General features: G+C 42.5%; 1 long non-coding RNA gene across 1 annotated transcript in view; it reads right to left on the bottom strand.

Annotated features, from left to right (window-relative positions):
- Nucleotides 1-24,501, bottom strand: part of LOC130362947 (uncharacterized) — a 78,193-nt gene that overhangs the window by 12,805 nt on the left and 40,887 nt on the right. Inside the window, exon 2 of the long non-coding RNA XR_008891644.1 lies at nucleotides 15,092-15,147. This is a non-coding gene — a long non-coding RNA (uncharacterized LOC130362947). The remainder of the gene's footprint in view (nucleotides 1-15,091; nucleotides 15,148-24,501) is intronic.

The following is a 24,501-nucleotide window of genomic DNA, read 5'->3' on the forward strand; positions in this document are numbered from 1 at the left end:
TTTTAAATCAACTGGTTCCAGAAAGTTAAACAGATTTGAAATTACTTCTATAAAAAAATGTGTCCTTCCAGTACTTATTAGCAGCTGTATGCTACAGATGAAATTCTCTTCTTTTTTGTCTTGTCCACAGTGCTCTCTGCTGACACCTGATGCCCGTATCAGGAACTGTCCAGAGCAGGAGAAAATCCCCATAGCAAATCTATGCTGCTCTGGACAGTTCCTGACACGGACAGAGGTGTCAGCAGAGAGCACTGTGGACAAGACAAAAAATAAATTCAAAAAGAAAATAATTTCCTCTGTAGCATACAGCTGCTAATAAGTACTGGAAGGATTAAGATTTTTAAATAGAAGTCATTTACAAATCTGAAAAGAAAATATATAACCAATCCTTCTAGGATTTTACCCCGAAGGGTACACAATGAATGCAAATATAATATAGAGAAATTTCAATTGATTTAGATTTTATTAAACATGTTTAAACAATTGATAAAATTGTATAAAATTAATCTAATCCTGGCACAGATATATAAGGTGAACAATCCACTGGGCCCTAGTGGTTTTGATCACAAAAATGAAAAGACTTGATTCTAACAATCATATATGGTGAAAAAAAGAATATATATAAAAAATATATTAAAAATAATTTAAAAAATATATACCGGTCTGAAAAAAGGGGGGATTGAGTCCTTTTTTGGGTGCAGCTGATAAAATATCTTAATGATGAATAGATGGACCAGTAGTGTATACACTTGTACAATTGATTTTATCAGTCTATTGACTAGTACGGGCTTACTGGTCTGTGTTAGATGCTGCTGTAACAGTGTGTCTCACCCGCTCCTGGCGCTTGTTGTTGTCTCCGTCCACCATACGCCGGCTGCGCTGGCACAGGGCTGTCACTCGTGCAAAGTTCGGATTATGCAGGGGTACGTTTGGCACAACGTCCCCAGTGGCCTCCGTGCTGCTCCTGTGGTGGTATTGCAGGACGGGCGCAGCGCTGGCGTCCCTCGTGGTGGATAATGATGGAGAATGATGTTTTCTCAGGGCGGGTGGAGGGTGGATATTTCCCAGCAGATTCAGGTTAGTATGAAATCATGGTATGGGTCCAGATCGGACTACAGCTGCAATGGTGGATATTTCCAATATGTAGCAAGTCTCTGTGCCAGGTTCACACCAACGATGTGTAACAAGGTGCGGCAATTTAACCTAGACACGTTTCAGGGTTCTTTTGCTGAATAGCATGACCCTTTCTTCAGTAGGAAAAAATACAGAATAATTATCGCAACCCCCGGCAACGGCTCGACCATACAGGCGGCTGAGGAGATGCAAAGCACCGAAGGGATGAGACAACTCATAGTCAGGATAACTGTAGGTCAGGGCAGGCGGCACAGTAGCATAGTCGGGACGTAGCAGAAGTTCAGTAGGCAGGCAGCAGAGAAGCAAGGTCAAGGTCACAAGAGCAGGAGATCTGGTACACGGCAAGGCAATACAAAGGAACGCTTTCTCTAGGGCACAAGGCAACAAAGATCCTGAGGAGGGTGGAGTTATTTATCAACAAGATAAATTAGTGGCTACACTAATGAGCGTACTGGCCCTTTAAATCTTAAATCTCCGGCGCGCACACGTCCTAAGGGACGGGGACACACGCACCGGAGCAGGGAGGCGGAAGTAGAGGCAGGGGAAACACCCAGAGAGTGACGGACTGGGGTTCGCATGCGGGTGGGTCCCGCAATGTGAGTCCCAGCCCCATCGGCAGCAGAAGGTAAGGGGACCATGCGCTCACGGCCAGTGTGTGAGGCCGGAGCGCAAAGCGTAACAGAAACGTGCTGCTCTCCATAAAAAACATTGCTGCCCATCTGTAGTTTGCTAAAGATCACCTGGACAAGCCTAAAAGCTATTGGAACAATGCTTTATGAACGAATGAGACTATTTTCATGACAAGCATTATGCTTGAAGAACACAAGGGGGGCACAGCAGATACTGAAAGCAAAGGTTCACATACTTTGCTACTGTGATATTAGACAATCTTCCACAACACAAAAAACGTACAGGTCTTACATTTTTTTACTTATTATTTTGAACTGGTTCTGTTTATCTACTTTTAGAACTTGTGTGATGTAGTTTTAGGTCAAAATTATGCTAAAATATAAACAATTCTGAAGAGCACCATTTTATTATAACAAAATGGACACTGTGTCTAAGCTGCTGAAAATGTTGTAGTTGCCAGAACATGAACACATCCCTTTAGTACAGTGTTTCTCAAGTCCCCCTAACAGGTCATGTTTTCTGGATTTCCTAAGTTTTTTACAGGTGAGATAATTATAGTCAGTGAATCAGGCATCACCACATGACAAGGGGATATCCTATTGCTAGGCCTTGACCACCCACCAACCTTTCCCGAAAAAACGACACACACTTATTGCTGGTACAAGGCCACAGCAGACCAATTTTATAAAACATTAACAATCATTGGCACGCGCAGCCTATTGCATTAGGGTGTGCACCCTAAAGCACAAACTCACGCAGCGTGCGTGCATCTATATATATATATATATATATATATATATATATATATATATATACACACACACAAGTAACTAACAACACATTGCTAATTTGCTCATGATCTCTATGTGAATTGCACTCAGTAAACCAGCCCAGGTCTGTGTGAACAATATGTAGTATCATGCAAGTTTAAAACAATAAATCAGAACAATTTGTATTTGAATCTAAACTATCAGTAGGTAGCCATTTGCCCCTTTAATATGTGACACAGTTGGGTCTGACTGAGGCTGAACGAATGAGTAAATGAAATACAAATGAGCACAAAGGAAGAAGAAATAAACTCTTAGTGTTAGGGAAAAAAAAAATCGGAAAAATATATATAAAATAAATAAACAACTGTTATCATCAAAGCTGTTAAACTAAAACATTAGGGTGACTAACTAATTAGAGAATCCATAGAAAGATGGTATAATAGTATATACTATTATAATAATAATAATGATATAACCAATAAATTACACAATTTAATAACTAATATGCTACAGAAGCACTATAATATGGATACCGTGGTGTGCCCAGATGTGCTGCTTATCTAAAGTGTACGTTCCCGTATATTGTACACAATATAAAGATATCTAAAATACAATGATTTAGTAAGCGCTAAATGGGACTTTAAGATAGTTGTCAAATTGGTTAAATACGTATACAAAAATGAAGAAAAAATGCATACCCATATACAAATGTGATGAGTAGCTAAGCTGACATAGGCCAAAGTGAATAAATAGAGGTCTGATGAAAAATGGCTGCAGAAAAAAATAAGTATTAATATAGTGTATATTTTAAGGTAATTTAAATAAATGTGTATAAACTACCTGTACATTGTACTTGTACAGTAGCATATATATTGATAGTTGTTTGATGAATAAAAAACGATGATATACTGTGGTATATAGATGAGACACTAATTGGTAAGAACAAAAAAGGCATCTGTTAGTGCATACAGATGCTGGTAGGTTAAGTGATGTTCACTTTATCCAAAATACTATACTTGCGGTTTTGATGCAGTTCCCCGATGAAGGAAACCATATCCAAGTTTCCGAAACGCGTAGGATAGCATTGTGGACCTCCGAGGCACCAGTAGTGACGTCACCACTGACCGTCCAAGATCACCAGACTGACCGCGAAGTGAGCGAGGTACGGTCGAGATGCCCCCGGCCGGGGCGTTCTCCCGTTTTACCCTCATGACTCTGGACACAGGCATCTCTTCCCAATCTACAACCGAAGTACCAGCATTGTATGAAAAACCGCATCAAAACCGCAAGTATAGTATTTTGAATAAAGTGAACATCACTAAACCTACCAGCATCTGTATGCACTAACAGATGCCTTTTTTGTTCTTACAAATTAGTGTCTCATCTATATACCACAGTATATCATCGTTGTTTATTCATCAAACAACTATCAATATATATGCTACTGTACAAGTACAATTTACAGGTAGTTTATACACCTTTATTTAAATTACCTTAAAATATCCCCCATATTAATACTTATTTTTTTCTGCAGCCATTTTTCATCAGACCTCTATTTATTCACTTTGGCCTATGTCAGCTCACATTTGTATATGGGTATGCATTTTTTCTTCATTTTCATACATGTATTTAACCAATTTGACAACTATCATAAAGTCCCATTTAGCGCTTACTAAATCATTGTATTTTAACTCCTTGGGGACGGAGCCCATTATAACCCTAAGGACGGGAGCATTTTTTGCAATTCTGACCACTGTCACTTTAAGCATTAATAACTCTGGAATGCTTTTACTTTTCATTTTGATTCCGAGAATGTTTTTTCGTGACATATTCTACTTTATGTTAGTGGTAAATTTTTGTCGATACTTGCATCATTTTTTGGTGAAAAATTCCAAAATTTGATGAAAAAATTTAAAATTTTGCATTTTTCTAACTTTGAAGCGCTCTGCTTATAAGGAAAATAAACATTCTAAATAAATAATATTTTGATTCACATATACAATATGTCTACTTTATGTTTGCATCATAAAGTTGACATGTTTTTACTTTTGGAAAACATCAGAGGGCTTCAAAGTTCAGAAGCAATTTTCAAATTCTTAAAAAAAATTTCAAAATCGGAATTTTTTAGGGGCCAGTTCAGTTTTGAAGTGGATTTAAAGGGTCTTCATATTAGAAATACCCCATAAATTACCCCATTATAAAAACTGAACCCCTCAAAGTATTCAAAATGATATTCAGTAAGTTTGTTAATCCTTTAGGTGTTTCACAGGAATAGCAGCAAAGTGAAGGAGAAAATTCTAAATCTTAATTTTTTACACTCGCATGTTCTTGTAGACCCAGTTTTTGAAATTTTACAAGGGGTAAAAGGAGAAAAAGCCCCCCAAAATTTGTAACCCAATTTCTCTCGAGTAAGGATATACCTCATATGTGTATGTCAAGTGTTCGGCGGGCGCAGTAGAGGGCTCAGAAGGGAAGGAGCGACAATTGGATTTTGGAGAGTGAGTTTTGCTGAAATGGTTTTTGGGGGCATGTCGCATTTAGGAAGCCCCTATGGTGCCAGAACAGCAAAAAAAAAAAACACATGGCATACTATTTTGGAAACTACACCCCTCAAGGCACGTAACAAGGGGTCCGGTGAGCCTTAACACCCCACAGGTGTTTGACGACTTTTCGTTAAATTCGGATGTGTAAATGAAAAAAAAATGTTTTCACTAAAGTGCAGGTTTTTTCCCCAAATTTACCATTTCTACAAAGGGTAATGGGAGAAAAATCCCCCCAAAATTTTTAACGCAATTTCTGCCGAGTACGGAGATACCCCATATGTGGCCCTAAACTGTTGCCTTGAAATACGACAGGGCTCTGAAGTGAGAGAGCGCCATGCGCATTTGAGGCCTGAATAAGAAATTTGCAGTAGGGGTGGACCCGGTTACAAGGATGGGGCTTGTCTCCACCAAAACCCTACAGCAGTGTTTCCCAAACAGGGCGCCTCCAGCTGTTGCAAGACTCCCAGCCTGCCAGGACAGTCTATGGCTGTCCGGCAACACTGGGAGTTGTGGTTTTGCCACAGCTGGAGGCGCCGTTTAGGAAACACTGCCGTATGAGACGTTTTTCATTTTTATTGGGGGGGGGGGGGGCGACGTGTAAGGGGGTGTATATGTAGTGTTTTACTTTTTATTATTTGTTAGTGTAGTGTAGTGTTTTTAGGGTACATTCACACAGGCAGGGGTTCACAGTAAGTTTCCTTGAAGGAAACCCACTGTAAACCCGCCCGTGTGAATTTACCCTGTACATTCACATGGGGGGGTGGGGGGCGCCCCAAGGGGGGGGGGGGCACCCCAAACCTTCAGCTGTGGCAAAATGACAACTCCCAGAATGCACTTACAGACCGTACATGCTGGGAGTTGTAGTTTTACAACAGCTGTAGGCACACTGGTGGGGAACCACTGAGTTAGAAAACAGACTCTAGCTCAGTGATTCCAACCCATGTGCCTCCAGCTGTTGCAAGACTACAACTCCCAGCATGTACGGTCTGTCAGTGCACTCTGGGAGTTGTAGTTTTGCAACAGCTGGAGGCACACGGGTTAGAATCACTGAGTTAGGAAACAGACTCTAGCTCAGTGTTTCCCAACCAGTGTGCCTACAGTTCTTGCAAAACTACAATTCCCAGCATGCCCGTACAGTCAGGGATGCTGGGCGTGTAGTTCTGCAATATCTGGTCCTTCAGATGTTGCCGAACTACAACTCCCAGCATGCCTGGACAGTCTGGGCATGCTAGGAGTTGTAGTTATGCAACAACTGGGGAAGAACAGTGGTCTTCAAACTGTAGCCCTCCAGATGGTGCAAAACTACAACTCCAAGCATGCCCAGACTGTCCAGGCATGCTGGGAGTTGTAGTTCTGCAACATCTGAAGGGCCAGATATTGCAGAACTACACGCCCAGCATCCCTGACTGTCTGGGCATGCTGGGAGTTGTAGTTTTGCAACATCTGGAGGGCTACAGTTTGGAGACCACTATATAGTGGTCTCCAAACTGTGCCACTTCAGATGTTGCAAAACTACAACTCCCAGCATGCCCAGACAGCCTTTGCTGCTTTTAGAATGCCACAGTGAAGATCACTTATCGCGATCTTCACTGCAGCTTTCTCTGCCGCACTTTCCGGCCGTCGCTCTTCCTCCTGCCGCCGCTGCTCCGGGATGCCGACGCCTCCGCCACCGCAGGTCCGGGTAAGCCGGGCCATGTCCCCCCACTCGCCGCCCGTGTTCCCCAGAGTGGGGGGAAATGAACTCTAACCCCCCGCCCCCCTCCTGCCATTGGTGGTCAGCCTGACCGACCAATGACAGGGAATAGGAGGGGGTGGCAACATTGCCACCTCGCTCCTATGCTTTAGGCTGGTCGGAGCTGTCTCTGACAGCTCCGATCAGTCTTATTTTCCGGGAGATCGGGTCACCAGTGACCCGATTTGCCCGGATGGCGGCAAATCGCAGGTCTGAATTGACCTGCGATTTGCTGCAATCGCCGATATGGGGGGGTCTCAGGACCCCCCTAGACATTGCCACGGGATGCCTGCTGATAGATATCAGCAGGCATCCCGGTCCAATCACCGCCCGGCGAGCGGCAGTGATCGGAAATGCCGAGGGTGTATGGATACGCCCTCCGTCCCCAAGGAGTTAAATTACACAATTTATTGCAAATTGATGATTTAAAAATGAAAAAATCACTAGCAGATATTGGCTGCCGTAAGCCGCTCTGGAAGAGTGGGATACCGAGAGTAATACCGCTGGTATTGCGCAGTAACCTGGCCGTGCCTCATTCTTGCGTTGCCTGACTCCGCCTCCACATGACATCATGGAACGCGCCACGCATGCTACAGGGGAGGTCTGGAGGAGGAGCATGTCCGTCCTACACTGTGCGGCAATATCGCTCACATAGTGTAGGAGGATTGGATCAACAGGGAAACAAATGCATGGCAAGGCAGTGCAGCACAGAGGTGATAGAGCCAGGGGTGGACTGACAACACTTGGGGCCTCCAGACCAAAAAAGGCAAGGGCCACTGCTAGGCTCTGCAGCTTGACAATCTTCTGCCACGCCCCTATTCTACCCAAATCCCACACACAATAAACTAAAATTTATAAATGTAAGAAACACTTAAACGTAGGTTAATTTCCATGACCAATAATACCGGCATACTGTACTGAATAAAACCACTATACACAGACCAGTATACTATAAAGGATCTGTATAAGTGATTATATACAGGACCATATGGCGGTAGATATCAGCTGTACACAGGATGTGTATACCATATAAGTGATTACAGTTACATTTTGGGACCACCATGTGGATCTTTTAACATCTGCAGGACAAACATGTCAGGCTCTGCATTTTTCCAGTGGCCAAACCGCCCCCCCCCCCCCCCTCCCGTCCTCTACACAATCTTTCCATCTATAGGCCCACAAACTGTAATAATGCCCTCCTTGGTGTCCTGCATAGTAAAAGGGCAGGTAGGTCGGTAGCAGGGTAAATAGGTAACTAGGTAGGTAGCTCAGGAAACCAGATATGTAGGTAGGTGACAAGCCAGGTAGGTAGAGGGCTAGCTAGGTAGTTAGGCAGTCATGTATGAAGGCAAGGGATGTAATATAGTAAGGTAGCTGGGTATGTAGGTAGTTAGATAGCCTGGTATGTAGATAAGTAGTTAGGCATGCAGGTATAAAGTTAGGTAACCCCCCTTCCCCGTAGGAATAGGCAGCAAAGTTAACCCCCCTTCCCTGTAGTGATGTCATCGGCGCCTGTACTGCGTTCTGCGTGGGGGCGGAGGTCACGTCTCCTCTGTGTAAGCTGCAGATGCGGCTCAGACAGAGGGGACAACTTCTTCTGTATGTGCATGTATCGCACATACCGGAGAAGGCAGCGCTGTCTGCTGGGGATATGGGACGAGTGTCCCGGATCCTCAGTAGCGGCGGCGGGCCCCTAACCCGGCCGGGCACTCGGACGACGTATGATCGGACCAGCCGGTCAGTCTGCCCCTAGATAGAGCCTCAAGTTTGAGGCTTGATTCGGATGTGCCCAGGCACACCCCATGCGCATGCCTATGTTAACAATTTAAAACATTGTCACAATAAAAAAAACCTGTATGAACATCAAACACCCCAATAACCAATTAACCAAACTAGTCATAACATTTTACACCTGTCAAGAGAAGGACTTGAAGACACGGCTAAAATCAGTGGCCTCCTGCTTTACCCCAAGCCGTACATCACCCGGCCCAAGCGCACCAGTTTCAGAGACCCACATCCCTCCATTGGACTCCCTGTGCCAGCAGGGAATTCACCATTAGGCTGGGTACCATCCCCAGCCCACTTCAAAGACACCTTCTCAGCAGTTACAATGTTCCCCTCACCAATACCGAGCGGGCGGGACTTCTCCTATGGCCATGCGCCAACTGTCCCTTCCTTCCCCCTCCCCCCGCTCTTAATACCCCGTAGTCTAATCCGTCCCCTTGGGGCGGGGTATTAAGGACCACGCTTGAGAAATACTGCTTCAGTACATTGGTAAACAAATATAGTAGTAGATATTTAGGAGCCTACAAAAGTAATCTAATTTAGCCCCTGCCCTATATATAATTTTCAATGTTATGATCAAATGGTGATAGGCAATGGGTGTGGGCTCGCTGTGCCACCCATGTGGTTTGACTTTAGGCTACTCTTGAGGATATGGTCTAAACAACCTCTAGGTTTTCACCCATTTCCCTTCTATTAGGGTCTGGTCTTTGCCACCAGAACTACCAGGTCACTACCTCTGAAAGTAGCCTGGGTATGGGCAGTGGTGTATATAGAAGAATGAGGGCACTATAGAAAATACTGATATGGGCCCCCTATAACTGAGTCTTTTTTGCCCCAGGACAGAAAGGTCTGGTGTTACTTCCCCTTGATTTCCATGACCCATTGGTCAATTCCACGCTCCATTAACCTGATGACAATGCAGTTCAATGCGGTCTGCAGCTTCCTCTGGCCAGAGGAAGTGGGAGACCACAAAACAAGGCTTGTAGCTTTCAACCCGCTCAGCTCAGACTGTGGCGTCTTTTTTTCTTCCCTCCCTGCCGCTGGCCAGCGGTTTTTAATGAAGACATAATAAAAGTTTAATATTTTATGGTGAGTTCCAAATAGCTTCCTACATTCTTTGCATAGTTGGACATTGTATTTTTTTAATCTTTGTGCACCCCATGGTTAATTCGGACTATTGCTGCCATCATGGCAAGTCATGAGTATGCTTATTGTAGCAGGTAGCAGTGGTGCTGCCCCGACTTTCCTCTAGTGTCCTTAAAGAGATATTCCAGGAAAAAACATTTTATATATATATATATATATATATATATATATATATATATATATATATATATATATATCAACTGGCTCCAGAAAGTTAAACAGATTTGTAAAATACTTCTATTAAAAAATCTTAATCCTTCCAATAATTATCAGTTGCTGATGTTGAGTTGTTCTTTTCTGTCTGGCAACAGTGCTCTCTGCTGACTTCTCTGCTTGTCTCGGGAACTGCACAGAGTAGAAAAGGTTTGCTATGTGGATTTGCTTCTACTCTGGACAGTTCCCGAGACAGGTGTCATTAGAGAGCACTTAGACAGAAAAAAACAACTCAACTTCAGCAGCTCATAAGTACTGAAAGATTTTTTAATGGAAGTCATTTACAAATCTGTTTAACTTTCTGGAGCCAGTTGATATATAAAAAAAATGTTTTTCCTGGATAACCCCTTTAAGTTTTAGTACTTATATTTCTCATAAAAAAAATTAAAAAAATATTGTTTATTAAGACCCCACAATTATGGTATAATAGGGGCAGACTGTGAGTGAACAGTCTCTTATACACCTCACTTTCTTTTCTTTACCTCATTTACAGATTAAGAAATCTGTGACTCCATTACAGTAAGTGAAAGAAGCAGGTAAGTGTATTTTTCATTATAGAATTATGCAGTTATAGCAGTGCTCTATTTACCATGAGGAAACAATGAATTCCAAAATGAATACTTAGTCAACTAGTCTGAAATAACTCTGCCAGCTCTGCATAAAACATATAATTTCAGACACATATTTGTGAATATTATATAATGTTCTTATTGGAATAAATTATAGTTTTTGACATGTGCTCCATTCACTGATAACCCGTCTATCACTATACTTTTAATATACAATTCTTTCTGCTTCAGGTTTCAGAGGTTTATGCTAAAACACAATAATAGTAGTACAATTGAATGTCAATTTTAAAGGTGTTGAGAAAAAACATAACTGCTTTCTTCCCGAAACAGCGCCACTCTTGTCCTCAGTTTATGTGTGATATCGCAGCTCAATTCCATTAAAGGGGTACTCCTAGACATCTTATCCCCCATCCAAAGGATAAGGCATAAGATGTCAGATGTCACCCCCCCCCCCTCTTTTCATGTCTATGGGAGGTGGCGTAACGCCCTCTCCCATAGACATGAATGGAGGGGGAGTGATGTCATGACCACAACCACCCCAAACCAGCGTTGGCGGGGAGCCGGGCCAGGGATTTACAGATGACTGTTTTAAAGGGGTACTCCACTGGAAAACATTTTTTAAAATCAACTGTTATCTGACCACAGTGCTCTCTGCTGACACCTCTGTTGATTTTAGGAACTGTCAGGAGCAGGCTAGGTTTGCTATGGGGATTTGCTCCTACTCTGGACAGTCCCTAAGATGGACAGAGGTGTCAGCAGAGAGCACTGTGGTCAGACAGAAAGGAAATTCAAAAAGAAAAGAACTTCCTGTGGATCTACAGCAGCTGATAACTTTAAGTACTTGAAAGGTTAAGATTTTTAAACAGAAGTAATTCACAAATCTGTTTGGCACCAGTTGATTAAAAAAAAAAAAAATGTTTTCCTCCGGAGTACCCCTTTATCCATTTTAGGAACTGTCCAGAGTAGGAGCATGTAAAACATGTAAACATAATAAAAATAAACATATCTGGTATCGCTTTGTGCTTAAATGTACGAACTATTAAAATATAACATTATGTATCCCATACGGTAAATGACGTAAATGTAATTTAAAAAAAACACAGAATTACAACTTTTATAATATCCCAGAAAAAAAAGTTAAAAAGCAATTAAAAAGTCAGATTAATACCAAAATGGTACGGATACAAAAAACAGATTATGGCACAGAAAATGAGCTCTCATACAGCCTGGTATGCGGAAAAAAAAAAAAAAAAGCTACAAGGGTCAATAAATGGCAATTATAAAAATTCGAAAAAGTTCAGAATTTTTTTGTAAAACATGATGGAAACTATACAAATCTGGTATTGCTGTAATCAGGCCGGTCTAAAGTATCAAAACAACATGATAGCTCAACCACAAGGTAAATGGCGTAGAAAAGAAAACCACCAAAGCTGCAAAATTATCTCATTTCACCAATTATATATATATATATATATATATTTATACACACACTGGTATATATATATATATATATATATATATATGTATATACAGCAACAGGAGAATACAGCAGCACACTGCTAGCACAAAGATATAGATAAAACATGAGTATATAGATAGAACATGAAAAGCTATACGGCTGTAGTGCAATAAATGAAAATATGAAACTATGAAATTATGAGGTACTTAGCTTGCGAATTTGGCGGCATGTTTTATCTATATACTCATGTTTTATCTATATCTTTGTGCTAGCAGTGTGCTGCTGTATTCTCCTGTTGCTGTATATTTAGCCCAGCAGCTTGCACCTGTAAGCCAGGTCTATACAATAGTTTGGAATCAATAGTGCTGGCCAACTTATTCTTTAGTTGTATATATATATATATATATATATATATATATATATATATTTATATTTACATATAATTTTTTATTTTTTTGTGTTCGGAGAATACGTTATTGAAAAATTAAAAGGTATCATTATAGTAGGTAGTTATGGCTATTATAGGGCAAGGAGGAAAAAATGAGTAGTGTTGCTCGCGAATATTCGCAATGCGAATTTTATTTGCGAATATCGCATATTCGCGAATTTGCGAATATTCGCGAATACAGCACTATATATTCGTACTTACGAATATTCGTTGTTTTTTTTTTTGTAATTTTTTTTTCACAGTAAACATCACAGTGATCATCCCTTTCTGCTTCCAGCTTGTGTGGTGTAAAGAAGGCTCTAATACTACTGTGTGAGACTGGCATATGCGAAAATAAACCGCGAATATTACGAGTATGCGAATTTAGCGAATATATGAGGAATATTCGTCCATATATTCTCGAAATATTTCGCAAATTCGAATATGGCCTATGCCGCTCAACACTAAAAATGAGAGTGTAAAAGCGAAAATTGGTCCAGACAAGTGGATCGTCATGAGGGACAAGTAGATTTTGGTCCGTTTTAGTCCCGTGGAAAAGTATTTTTTTAATTAAATTTCCACACCACTGTAGAGTCACAATAAATATGCAAATTTAGCTGGCAGGTCCGCCTCCAGCACGCAATTCAGAGAAGATAGAAGGGGATCTTCGGTGGGAAATACCTTAGACCTTAGGTATGTATTTTAGTCAGTCACCCCTCATCAGTCTCCTGTTCACCCACAGTATAACCCAGGATTACCGTTTTCCTTTAAAGGGTTGTGCAGTGCTGCTTTACTGGGTATGGAGAGGTGCTGCTGCGTTCCAGGTGGAAGAGCTGCTGCAGCACCTGTTAAACACCTGAAAATTACTGGTCATGTGTCCGATTTTAATAGTGTGTCTGCACGATAACTGACTGTCATGCATCAGACGGTCACCTTGGAAGCCGTGCTGCCTGGTGCACAGCAGTGTTTTTTCATGCAGAGGTAATGCACAATCTCTTTAATACCTCAACATATTAAAATGATGCTTAATAAAAATACAGTTTGAAAATACAACATAAACAATAAACATACACATATAAATAATCACACTTGTAGTATACAGGCCACTCCTACACAATTTGCACATTGCACACATGTACACAATACATGGCCACACTACATAGGAATACAATTACAGTGGTCCCTCAAGTTACAATATTAATTGGTTCCGGGACGACCATTGTATGTTGAAACCATTGTATGTTGAGACCAGAACTCTATGGAAACCTGGTAATTGGTTCTAAAGGCAACAAAATGTCTTCTAAAAATAGGAAAAAGTGAGGATTAAAGAAAAATAAGTAGATAACTAATATAGATAAAACAAATCCTTACATATAACAGTAAGAAAGATCTGCTGGGAGCTGTAAATCACTGTCTATGTCAGTGTTTCCCAAGCAGGGAGCCTCCAGCTGTTGCAAAACTACAACTCCCAGCATGCCCGGACAGCCTTTGGCTGTCCGGGCATGCTGGGAGTTGTAGTTTTGCAACAGCTGGGGGCACCCTGCTTGGGAAACACTGGTCTATGTAGAGGACAGGAGCTTCTTCAGGGTCCTCTACAGTACAGGCAGTGTCCTAAAAAAGTAACATGGAGTCGCCCTCACCTGGTGTCCAAAGGAGCAGCTAACCCTGGTACAGGTAAATAATACAGAACATGTAGTACCTCCCTGTACTGTAGGGGGCCCTACCAGACACCAGCCAGTGCATACAAATTGCCCATTCTGATTGGTCAGATCTTCCAGCCATTGACGCGTTTCACAGATCTTGACTGTCCATAGCATTGTATGTTGAGTCTGGTTTCAACTTACAATGGTCCAGAAAAGACCATTGCATGTTGAAACTATTGTATGTTGAGGCCATTGTAAGTTGAAGGATCACTGTACATTTTCTTTTAGAAAACTAGATGTGTGCAGTGGGCTAGGAGGCCATATCATTTAACAGCTGTGAAGGCCGGGCTGTGAGCTTCATGATGCTGTTTACTACCTCCCGTCCTCTTCGTCTCGACTGCTCAGCTACACCAGCAGCAGAAGGAAGACAGAAGACATCCCGGTGAGGAGAGGGGCTGGGGGAAAGGGAGTGGAGGGGGGGGGAGTCTTAGAGGAACAGAGGACCGACAGCACACACTGCCCTGTGGAGTGAGCCTCTGCTGTTAGCAGTAATTAACTTCAGCAAGGTGAACTCCCAAATGCTGCAGGCTGCTGCCGACACACTCTCTGGACCCAGGTGTATCAGGGAAGCTGCAGGGGGCCCGGGCCCTGGGCAATTGCCCTGTTTGCCCCATCCTAACGCCAGCCCTAATGCCGATAAATAATAGCATGCTATTAAAAGCCCACATAATTAGGAATGGAAAAAAAAAAACTTTTAAAGCACAGTTGTTTGGAGAACAATAAAAGTCTTTTTTTCTGAAAGCTCTGTGAAATGTCAGCTTTAGACAGATAATTGCATAGCACAGACTACCTTCCCTTCACTGGGATGATTTAAATAATGCATTTAAAATAATAATAATCAAGTATAAGACAACATGTAATGTAACGTGTCACTGTGCAGCAGATAAAAAGCTTCTCATGACTAAATATGTCTGTCTTTGTCGTACTCCGATAATAATTATAATGTTGGTTAACAGGAAACTTAACTATTCCACACTCACCGCGGTTTGATGGAAACGTGAACTGAAGTTGTTGAAAAGAGAGGATGTCGTATTGCCTGGTAAAATGAAAAAGTTTCAAAGTTTAGAAGAAGAAGAGGTGTCGATGGATATGCTGGGTAATAGGTAATTATAGTAAATCAACCTTAAGCAAGGGATTAGGCAAAAAGGTAAAATAAATATAAAATAAGGCTGATTTAATATAATGCCATCAGGAGGTGAGAGATACCAGAGCATATTCTGGATTATCAGGTTGTTTTAGGCAGACAAGCCTTCTTGTTGGTGAAGAGAATGGCAGCAGAATCCAACCACCCTTGGTCGTTGAAGTTTATATTGATAACTGTGCTTATGTGAAGAGGTTGTGCTACAGAGCGTTTGCAGGATTTCACTTCTACATTATTGTTCAGCACATCCTATTGTATGCAATAAGTACACAGGTGCACGGTGCTGCGGCTGAACTACAAATACAGACATGAGGAAAACAGCAGCACACTGCTAGCGCTAAGCTATATGTGAAATATGACATGTTTTACTTTGCAATACTACTATGGTGAAAAATAGAGGTTCTTAGCTTACCATTTGGCCAAATAGTATGTACCATCCCAACACAATAAGGGGACTTCATTTGGGACAGTCTAGATGAGGGATGTGCCAGACCTTAGATGCCCAGAAATTGAGGCTCAGTGCTAGCCTAGGAGAGGCATATTCATAGTATAGGGTCCCTCCCAAATGAGGTCACCTTATTGTGGTGGGATAATACAAACTATTTGGCCAAATGGTAAGCTAGGAACCTCTATTTTTCACGATAGCAGTATTGCAAAGTGAAACATGTCATAGTTCACATATAGCTTAGCACTAGCAGTGTGCTGCTGTTATCCTCATGTATCTATCTATCTATCTATATATATTGCACCAAGAAGGAGTTACATAGTTCATAAGGTTGAAAAAGACCAGAGTCCATCAAGTTCTACCTATATACCTACTGTGTCTCTACTGTGTTGATCCAGAAGAAGGCAAAAGATGCTTATGAGGCTGATGCCAATTGCCCCATACCAGAGGGAAAAATTCCTTCTGGACTCCAAAATGGCATTAGAATAAATCCCTGGATCAGCATTCTATCCCTATAAATCTAGTATCTATAACCTATAATGTTATTACTCTCCAGGAATGTATCCAGGCCTCTCCTGATCTCTTTTATTGCATTCACTTAGACCACTTCCTCTGGCAGAAAGTTCCATAGTCTCACTGCTCTTACAGTAAAGAACCTCCATCTGTGCTGGTGTAGAAGCATTCTTTCCTCCAGACGTAGAGGATGCCCCCTTATAATACAGTTCTGGGTATAATTAGATCATGGGAGAGATCTCTGTTCTGCCCCTGATATATTTATACATAGTTATTAGGTCTACCCTAAGCAGTCTTTTTTTCTCTAAATAACCTTAATACACTTTCTGGGTAATGTAGTCCTCCCATTCCCCTTATTACTCTGGTTGTCTGTTTGAACCCTCTCCTGCTCCACTATAACTTTCTTGTACACTGGATTAAACCATCCTCTCTACGGGTGATCTGTCTGGGTTGTCCATGTGTATGTGCCCTCATGTAACCACGGCTCCCAACACCTTTTAACAGCTTGGTCAGAATGACCTAGATTTTGTTCACAGTCCGATGATGCACCCCCTCTTAAAGTCTATCAACTTGGCAAAATGTCTTTGAGTGTGTTGTAGGACCATGTATAGTAGTCAATTTTCTTTCACCAAGAGGTACATTACCCAAAAGCAGCCCTTTCATAGGACAGCAGGGGAAACAGTTTAATAAAGAAGTTTTAACTGCACCTTTCATTGTTTGTATTACAAGTCGATTGGTGTCAGGGATCGGGGGAAACAGGATCCATACAACAGCCAGTTAAAACTAAGCTTTGTACAACACTTTTGTGTCTTCAGTTAATACTTGTTCATTATGTCTCAAAACATGGAGTTGAGTACATTAAGACAAGAAATTATGGTGGATGTATGCGCTTTTGGAGGTGCTCCTGACACAAGATGTCTGGACTTTAAATATTTACTCCATCAGTTTGAAAGATTATCTGACTAGGAATCCCATCTATTTACTGGTCAGACTATACCAAATCAGATGCGTACATTCAGAAAAGTATGATCCCGAGAGGGTTAAGGTTAAAAAATATACCTACCACCATCTTCTGTGATGATTTTGTGTCAGAGTGGAATGGAGCATTAAGGGTAAGCTACATTAATACAATCATCTTCCTGACCACTGAAAATATTTAAATGGGCACTGTCAGATACAAAAAAAACTTTTTATATGTTGAACATCTAGGCAAAACTTTAACCTTTCTAATATAATTGATAAGAAAATGTAATTTCCTTTTTATAGAAATCATCGCTTATAAAATCATGGCTTTGTCCAAGCTGAAGCACAGGAATGGACAAAGTCCAGTAAGTGAGGGTGGGCTAGCACTTCTCTGTGCTCTCTCCTGTCTGATAGCACTCCTCTGTGCTCTCTCCTGTCTGATAGAACAGGATAGAGCACAGAGGAGTACTATCAGACAGGAGAGAGCACAGAGGAGTACTATCAGACAGGAGAGAGCACAGAGGAGTCCTATCAGACAGGAGAGAGAGCACAGAGGAGTATTATCAGACAGGAGAGAGCACGGAGTAGTCCTATCAGACAGGAGAGAGAGCACAGAGGAGTGCTATTAGACAGGAGAGAGCACAGAGGAGTATTATCAGACAGGAGAGAGCACAGAGGAGTGCTATAAGACAGGAGAGAGCACAGAGTAGTACTATCAGACAGGAGAGAGAGCAGAGGAGCGCTATCAGACAGGTGAGAGCACAGTGAAGTACTATCAGACAGGAGAGAGCACATATTAATACTATCAGAGAGGTGAGAGCACAGAGGTGTGCTATCAGACAGGTGAGAGCAGAGAGGAGTACTATAAGACAGGAGAGAGCACAGAGGGCACAGAGGAGTGCTTTAAGACAGAAGAGAGAACAAAGGAGTATAATCAGACAAGAAAGAGCTCAGAGGAGTGCTATCAGACAGGAGAGAGCACAGAGGAGTATTATCAGACAGGAGGGAGCACAGAGGTGTGCTATCAGACAGGAGAGAGCACAGAGGAGTCCTATCAGACAGGAGAGAGCACAGAGGAGTGGTATCAGACAGGAGAGAGAGCACAGAGGAGTACTATCAGACAGGAGAGAGCACAGAGGAGTGCTATCAGACAAGAGAGAGCACAGAGGAATGCTATTAGACAGGGGAGAGCACAGAGGAGTATTATCAGATATTATACTCCTGCTAGCCCACCCTCACTTACTGGACTTTGTCCATGCCTGTGCTTCAGCTTGGACAAAGCCATGATTTTATAAGCCATGATTTCTATAAAAAGGAAATAAAACTTTCTCATGAAGTATATTAGAAAGGTTAATGTTTTGCCAAGATGTATAACATACACTGCTCACAAAAATAAAGGGAACCCTTAAACAACACAATGTAACTCCAAGTCAATCACACTTCTGTGAAATCACACTGTCTACTCAGGAAGCAACACTGATTGACAATCAATTTGACATGCTGTTGTGCAAATGGAACAGATAAAAGGTGGAAATTATAGGCAATTAGTAAGACACCCCCAATAAAGGAGTAGTTCTGAAGGTGGTGACTGTAATGGCTGTGGTTAGGTGGATCCACTGGCACAGATGTAGTCAGGACAGGCAGGAGGTCAGGACAGGCGGCAATGAAGCAAGGTCAGGTCACGTAGCAGGGGGTCAGAAGGCATACATACATAATACACAGTCAATATTAACCCCTTAACGATGCAGGATGTATATTTACATCCTGCGCCGGCTTCCGCGATATGAAGCGGGATCGCGCCGGTCCCTGCGCTCATCAACGGCCGGGACCCGCGGCTAATACCACACATCGCCGATCGCGCCGATGTGCGGTATTAACCCTTTAGAAGCGGCGGTCAAAGCTGACCGCCGCTTCTAAAGTGAAAGTGAAAGTGACCCGGCTGCTCAGTCGGGCTGTTCGGGACCGCCGCGGTGAAATCGCGGCGTCCCGAACAGCTTGCAGGACACCGGGAAGGCCCTTACCTGCCTCCTCGGTGTCCGATCAGCGAATGACTGCTCCGTGCCTGAGACCCACGCCTGTGATCTGTGTAGAAGATCAGTGTGTGCAGTGTTATAGGTCCCTATGGGACCTATAACACTGCAAAAAAAAAGTAAATAAAAAGTGTTAATAAAGGTCATTTAACCCCTTCCCTAATAAAAGTTTGAATCACCCCCCTTTTCCCATAAAAAAATAAAACAGTGTAAAAAAAAAATATAAATAAACATATGTGGTATCGCCGCGTGCGTAAATGTCCGAACTATAAAAATATATTATTAATTAAACCGCACGGTCAATGGCGTACGCGCAAAAAAATTCCAAAGTCCAAAAAAGCGTATTTTGGTCACTTTTTATACCATTAAAAAATTAATAAAAAGTGATCAAAAAGTCCAATCAAAACAAAAATCATACCAATAAAAACTTCAGATCACGGTGCAAAAAATGAGTCCTCATACTGCCCTGTACGTGAAAAAATAAAAAAGTTATAGGGGTCAGAAGATGACATTTTTAAACGTATAAATTTTCCTGCATGTAGTTATGATTTTTTCCAGAAGTGCGACAAAATGAAACCTATATAAGTAGGGTATCATTTTAACCGTATGGACCTACAGAATAATGATAAGGTGTTATTTTTACCGAAATATGTACTGCGTAGAAACGGAAGCCCCCAAAATGTACAAAATGGCATTTTTTCTTCGATTTTGTAGCACAATGATTTTTTTTTCCGTTTCGCCATGCATTTTTGGGTAAAATGACGAATGTCACTGCAAAGTAGAATTGGCGACGCAAAAAATAAGCCATAATATGGATTTTTAGGTGGAAAATTTTAAGGGTTATGATTTTTAAAAGGTGAGGAGGAAAAAACGAAAGTGCAAAAACGGAAAAACCCTGAGTCCTTAAGGGGTTAATTTCATCTTTTATTTATCCATTTATTATCTTTTTTTTTATCCATTTATTTATTTCTACTGTATTATAACACTGTAACACATAAGCGACACAATAGCTGACGAAAAATTCTACAGAAATGGAAAACAGATATTGGACCAGTAGATGGTATTCTAACTAATAATGTCAAGAAACATCATACACCTGCTGAGAGATTAGGGAGGATACTAAAATCAAACAGAATATATTTTATCACTGTCAGGGAACATACATTAATCAAGAAATAACAACCTAGGATGGTGAGACATTCAAGTCCATATAACAGATGAGATAGAAACTATCTCCAGTGCAGGACACAACACGTGCGGAATCAGGGGGATGTAGGGATCTGGTGTATACGCGAAGCTCCGTCGCAGAAGAACAGGTGGCGTGTGCGCACACAACAGGAAGAAGAAACTAACATGTGCGCATGTTTGAAGTGACGTTGAGGAACTGACGACATTTGTCAGAGCCGCGACCCGGAACCATTTGGGTAAAGGAACTTGTATCGGGGGAACAGATAGGACACAGGACAAGTAAATATATATGGAGACCTGCGCTTTGCAGAAGGTGAAAGAAGTGGTGTGACGCAAGAGGGGTCAAGATTATAAATAGCAGAGACTTCCAGCCACGTGCGTGACAGCCCATTTCCTCCTGATGGCATTGCCAAAGCAACAAAACATGTAGAGGGGCACGCATACAGCTTTTAATCACAGGTTTTGGTGTTGGTGTTATAGCGTGGATACATCATCACCTTATTTTGTTATAATTTGAAGTTACACTCTTTTACATCACTAATATATATAAGTGAAGTTTTAGGGGTGGGAATTAATAGGGGTATTGCACCCTGGGCTCAGGCCTGTGGGTTATTATTCAATGGTCCCCTTACTCACCTGGGGTTAAGTTTATAGGAGGTCAGAAGGCAGGCGGCACAAGAGCAAGGTCAGTATACATAGCAAGGGATCATATATACGAAAAGGCAAGATAAAATATACGCTTTCTCTTGGCAACTAGGGCACAAAGATCCAGCAGGGAACAGGAGGAAGTGTCAGAACTAAATAGGGTTGGTTTGGGAAAAGCACCAATTATTGGTGCACTGGCCACTTAAATTTAAAAAAGCCAGCACGCAGGCGCCCTAGGAGGAAGGGACATACGTGCCGGCAGAGAAGGCCAGGAGGAGAAGAACAGAGCGGGGCTCGCAAGCAAGCGCGCCCTGCAACATGAGGAGAAGGTCTGGCGGGGACAGAAGAGGACCTGGCGGAAGGTAAGATGCAGTCTGGGGTTCGCATGTGGGCGCCTCCCGCAATGCGGATCGCGGAACTGCCGGGAGCAGTGACCACAGACCACATCTCAGTTCCTATGCTTCCTGGCTGATGTTTTGGTCACTTTTGAATGCTGGCGGAGCTTTCACTCTAGTGGTAGCATGAGACCGAGTCTACAACCCACACAAGTGGTTCAGGTAGTGCAGCTCATCCAGGAAGGCACATCAATGTGAGCTGTGGCAAGAAGGTTTGCTGTGTCTGTCAGATTAGTTTGCAGAGGTTCGAGGCGCTACCCGGAGACAGGCCAGTACATCAGGAGACGTTGAGGAGGCCGTAGGAGCGCAACAACCCAGCTGCAAGACCGCTACTTCCGCCTTTGTGCAAGGAAGAGCAGGAGGAGAACTGCCAGAGTCCTGCAAAATGACCTCCAGCAGGCCACAAATGTGCATGTGTCCACTCAAACGGTCAGAAGCAGACTCGATGAGGGTGGTATGAGGGCCCGACACTGTACAGGACGTTTGGCATTTGCCAGAGAACACCAATATTGGCAAATTCGCCACTGACACCCTGTGCTCTTCACAGATGAAAGCAGGTTCACACTGAGCATATGTGACAGACATGACAGAGTCTGGAGACGCCGTGGAGAATATTCTGCTGCCTGCATCATCCTCCAGCATGACCGATTTGGCGGTGGGTCAGTAATGGTGTGGGGGCAGCATTTCTTTGGGGGGCCGCTCAGCCCTCCATGTGCTTGCCAGAGGTAGCCTGACTGCCATTAGGTACAGAGATTAGATCCTCAGACCCCTTGTGAGACCATATGCTGGTGTGGTTGGCCCTGGGTTCCTCCTAATGCAAGACAATGCTAGACCTCCTGTGGTTGGAGTGTGTGAGCAGTTCTTGCAAGAGGAAGGCATTGATGCTATGGACTGGCCCGCCCGTTACCCAGACCTGAATCCAATTGAGCACATCTTGGACATTGTGTCTCGCTCCATCCACCAACACCATGTTGCACCACAGACTGTCCATGAGTTGGCGGATGCTTTAGTCCAGGTCTGGAAGGACATCCCTCAGGAGACCATACACCACCTCATCAGGAGCATGTCCAGGCATTGTAGGGAGGTCATACGGGCATGTGGAGGCCACACACACACTACTGAGCCTCATTTTGACTTATTTTAAGGACATTACATCAAAGTTGGATCAGCCTGTAGTGTGGTTTTCCACTTTGATTTTGAATGTGACTCCATATCTAGACCTCCATGGGTTGATACATTTGATTTCCATTGATAATTTCTGTGGGATTTTGTTGTCAACACATTCAACTATGTAAAGACCAAAGTATTTCATACGATTAGTTCATTCATTTAGATCTAGGATGTGTTATCTTAGTGTTCCCTTTATTTCTTTGAGCAGTGTATAAAAAGTTTTTCAATCTGACAGTTTCCGTTAAAATAACATCCCTCCCTGAATTCTGCTGCATCTCAGCTAATGTGAGTAAAGTAGATTGTGCTGCAAACCCTAAATGGCTGTGACTACAACATGACAAACGTAATAATTCCATCCAGGATGAATTTGTGGCTGTGGTAATTTGTGGGTCACAACAATACCCCAAGAAGAATGAAGTGCACAGACAGTTGTGGAGCAACAGCAACTTGTAAGGACACACGTTCAGATATCCAGGGCAAAACGGCATCATAAAATGTATGATCACAGGAAACCACATGGTCGCAGAAAACCACAAGTCACAGGAAGCCATACAGTTTATGATGCTCTTTAAAGGATTTAATAAACCACCTAAAGAGCAAGAACTGATTGGCACTGGATTTCTCTATGTGTGACCACATTTACTTACATTAGCTAAGATTCAGCACGATTCAAGGAGAACAACATGGCGATCTTTGACTGTGCGACCCATTTTTGCCATGTAGTCCTAACCTAATACTGTCACCTTGTTCTTTATACAGCAATAGTCACCGCAGATAAAAAAGTGATCTTCTCAATGCTACCTATCAGTAATAGCGCCCACAAATGCTACAAGGCTATGTTCACAAGACGGAATGTCCACGCGGAGAATCTGCATGAAGACATTGTGCAAACTGTAGGGCACCGGCATAATATGCCGGCGCTAGGACCGCACAGGAATGCACCATCTCATAGACAGATATGCATTCTGTGCACAGAGCAGCAGAATCCTGTTGAATTCCAATACGGAATCTGGCAAGGAAATTCCGACATGTGAACATGGCCTAACAGTGATCTTCTCAGTGCTGCCGATCAGTAATAGCTCCCACATATACTATAACAGTGATCTCAGTGCTGCCGATCAGTAATAGCTCCCACATTTTATTTTTTTACGCAGTAATAGTTTACCTCTTAATGCCCCACACTGTAAAAATGGCCCTTTTGTGCCCCTTACAGTGTAATAATGCCCACCTTCATGCTCCTTACTGTACTACAGCTCACGGTGCAAAACAATTAGCCCTCATGCAGCCCTGTATATGGAAAAATGAGAAAATTATAGGGGTCAGAATATGGCAATTTTACAAACTTATTTTTAGAGATGAGCGAATCGAAGCAGACAATCCCAAATTCATTACGAATTTTTATGAAATATTCGATTAGCAACTAATGCGAATATTGCCGCGATTCTATCACTATCCATTTCCTGCGGTCAAGGCTCCGGGGCAAACGTTGGGAAGGCAGGAAGGCAAGGCGGGAAGGGAAGTAGGTGGGATGACCCTGAATCACATGCAGGATGCAGCCTATCAGCAGCCAGTGACCCCTGTGATGTCACAGCCCTATATAATCGGCAACCATTTTGCGGCTCCTCATATCATTCATTACACTGCATACAGATAGGGCGGACATCGCTGTGTGTGTTACACCGAAAACCTCATTCCAGCAGCGTTTCACATCCTAGTCACATCAGCGTTCTGGTGGACAGAGAGTAGTGTTTTTATCACTGAAAGGGATTTTTACTGCAGCCATTAACCTCCCAGTCACTTTCTTCGGTATAGTATTACAGAGAGGGGCAGATAGCTGTGTGTTGCCTCATACCTTTCAACAAGCTGCTTCAACTTCATAAACCTTAGCAGAGGAGGTAGA

This window comes from Hyla sarda, chromosome 3 (assembly GCF_029499605.1).
Source record: "Hyla sarda isolate aHylSar1 chromosome 3, aHylSar1.hap1, whole genome shotgun sequence".
Classification (NCBI taxonomy): Eukaryota; Metazoa; Chordata; class Amphibia; order Anura; family Hylidae; genus Hyla; species Hyla sarda.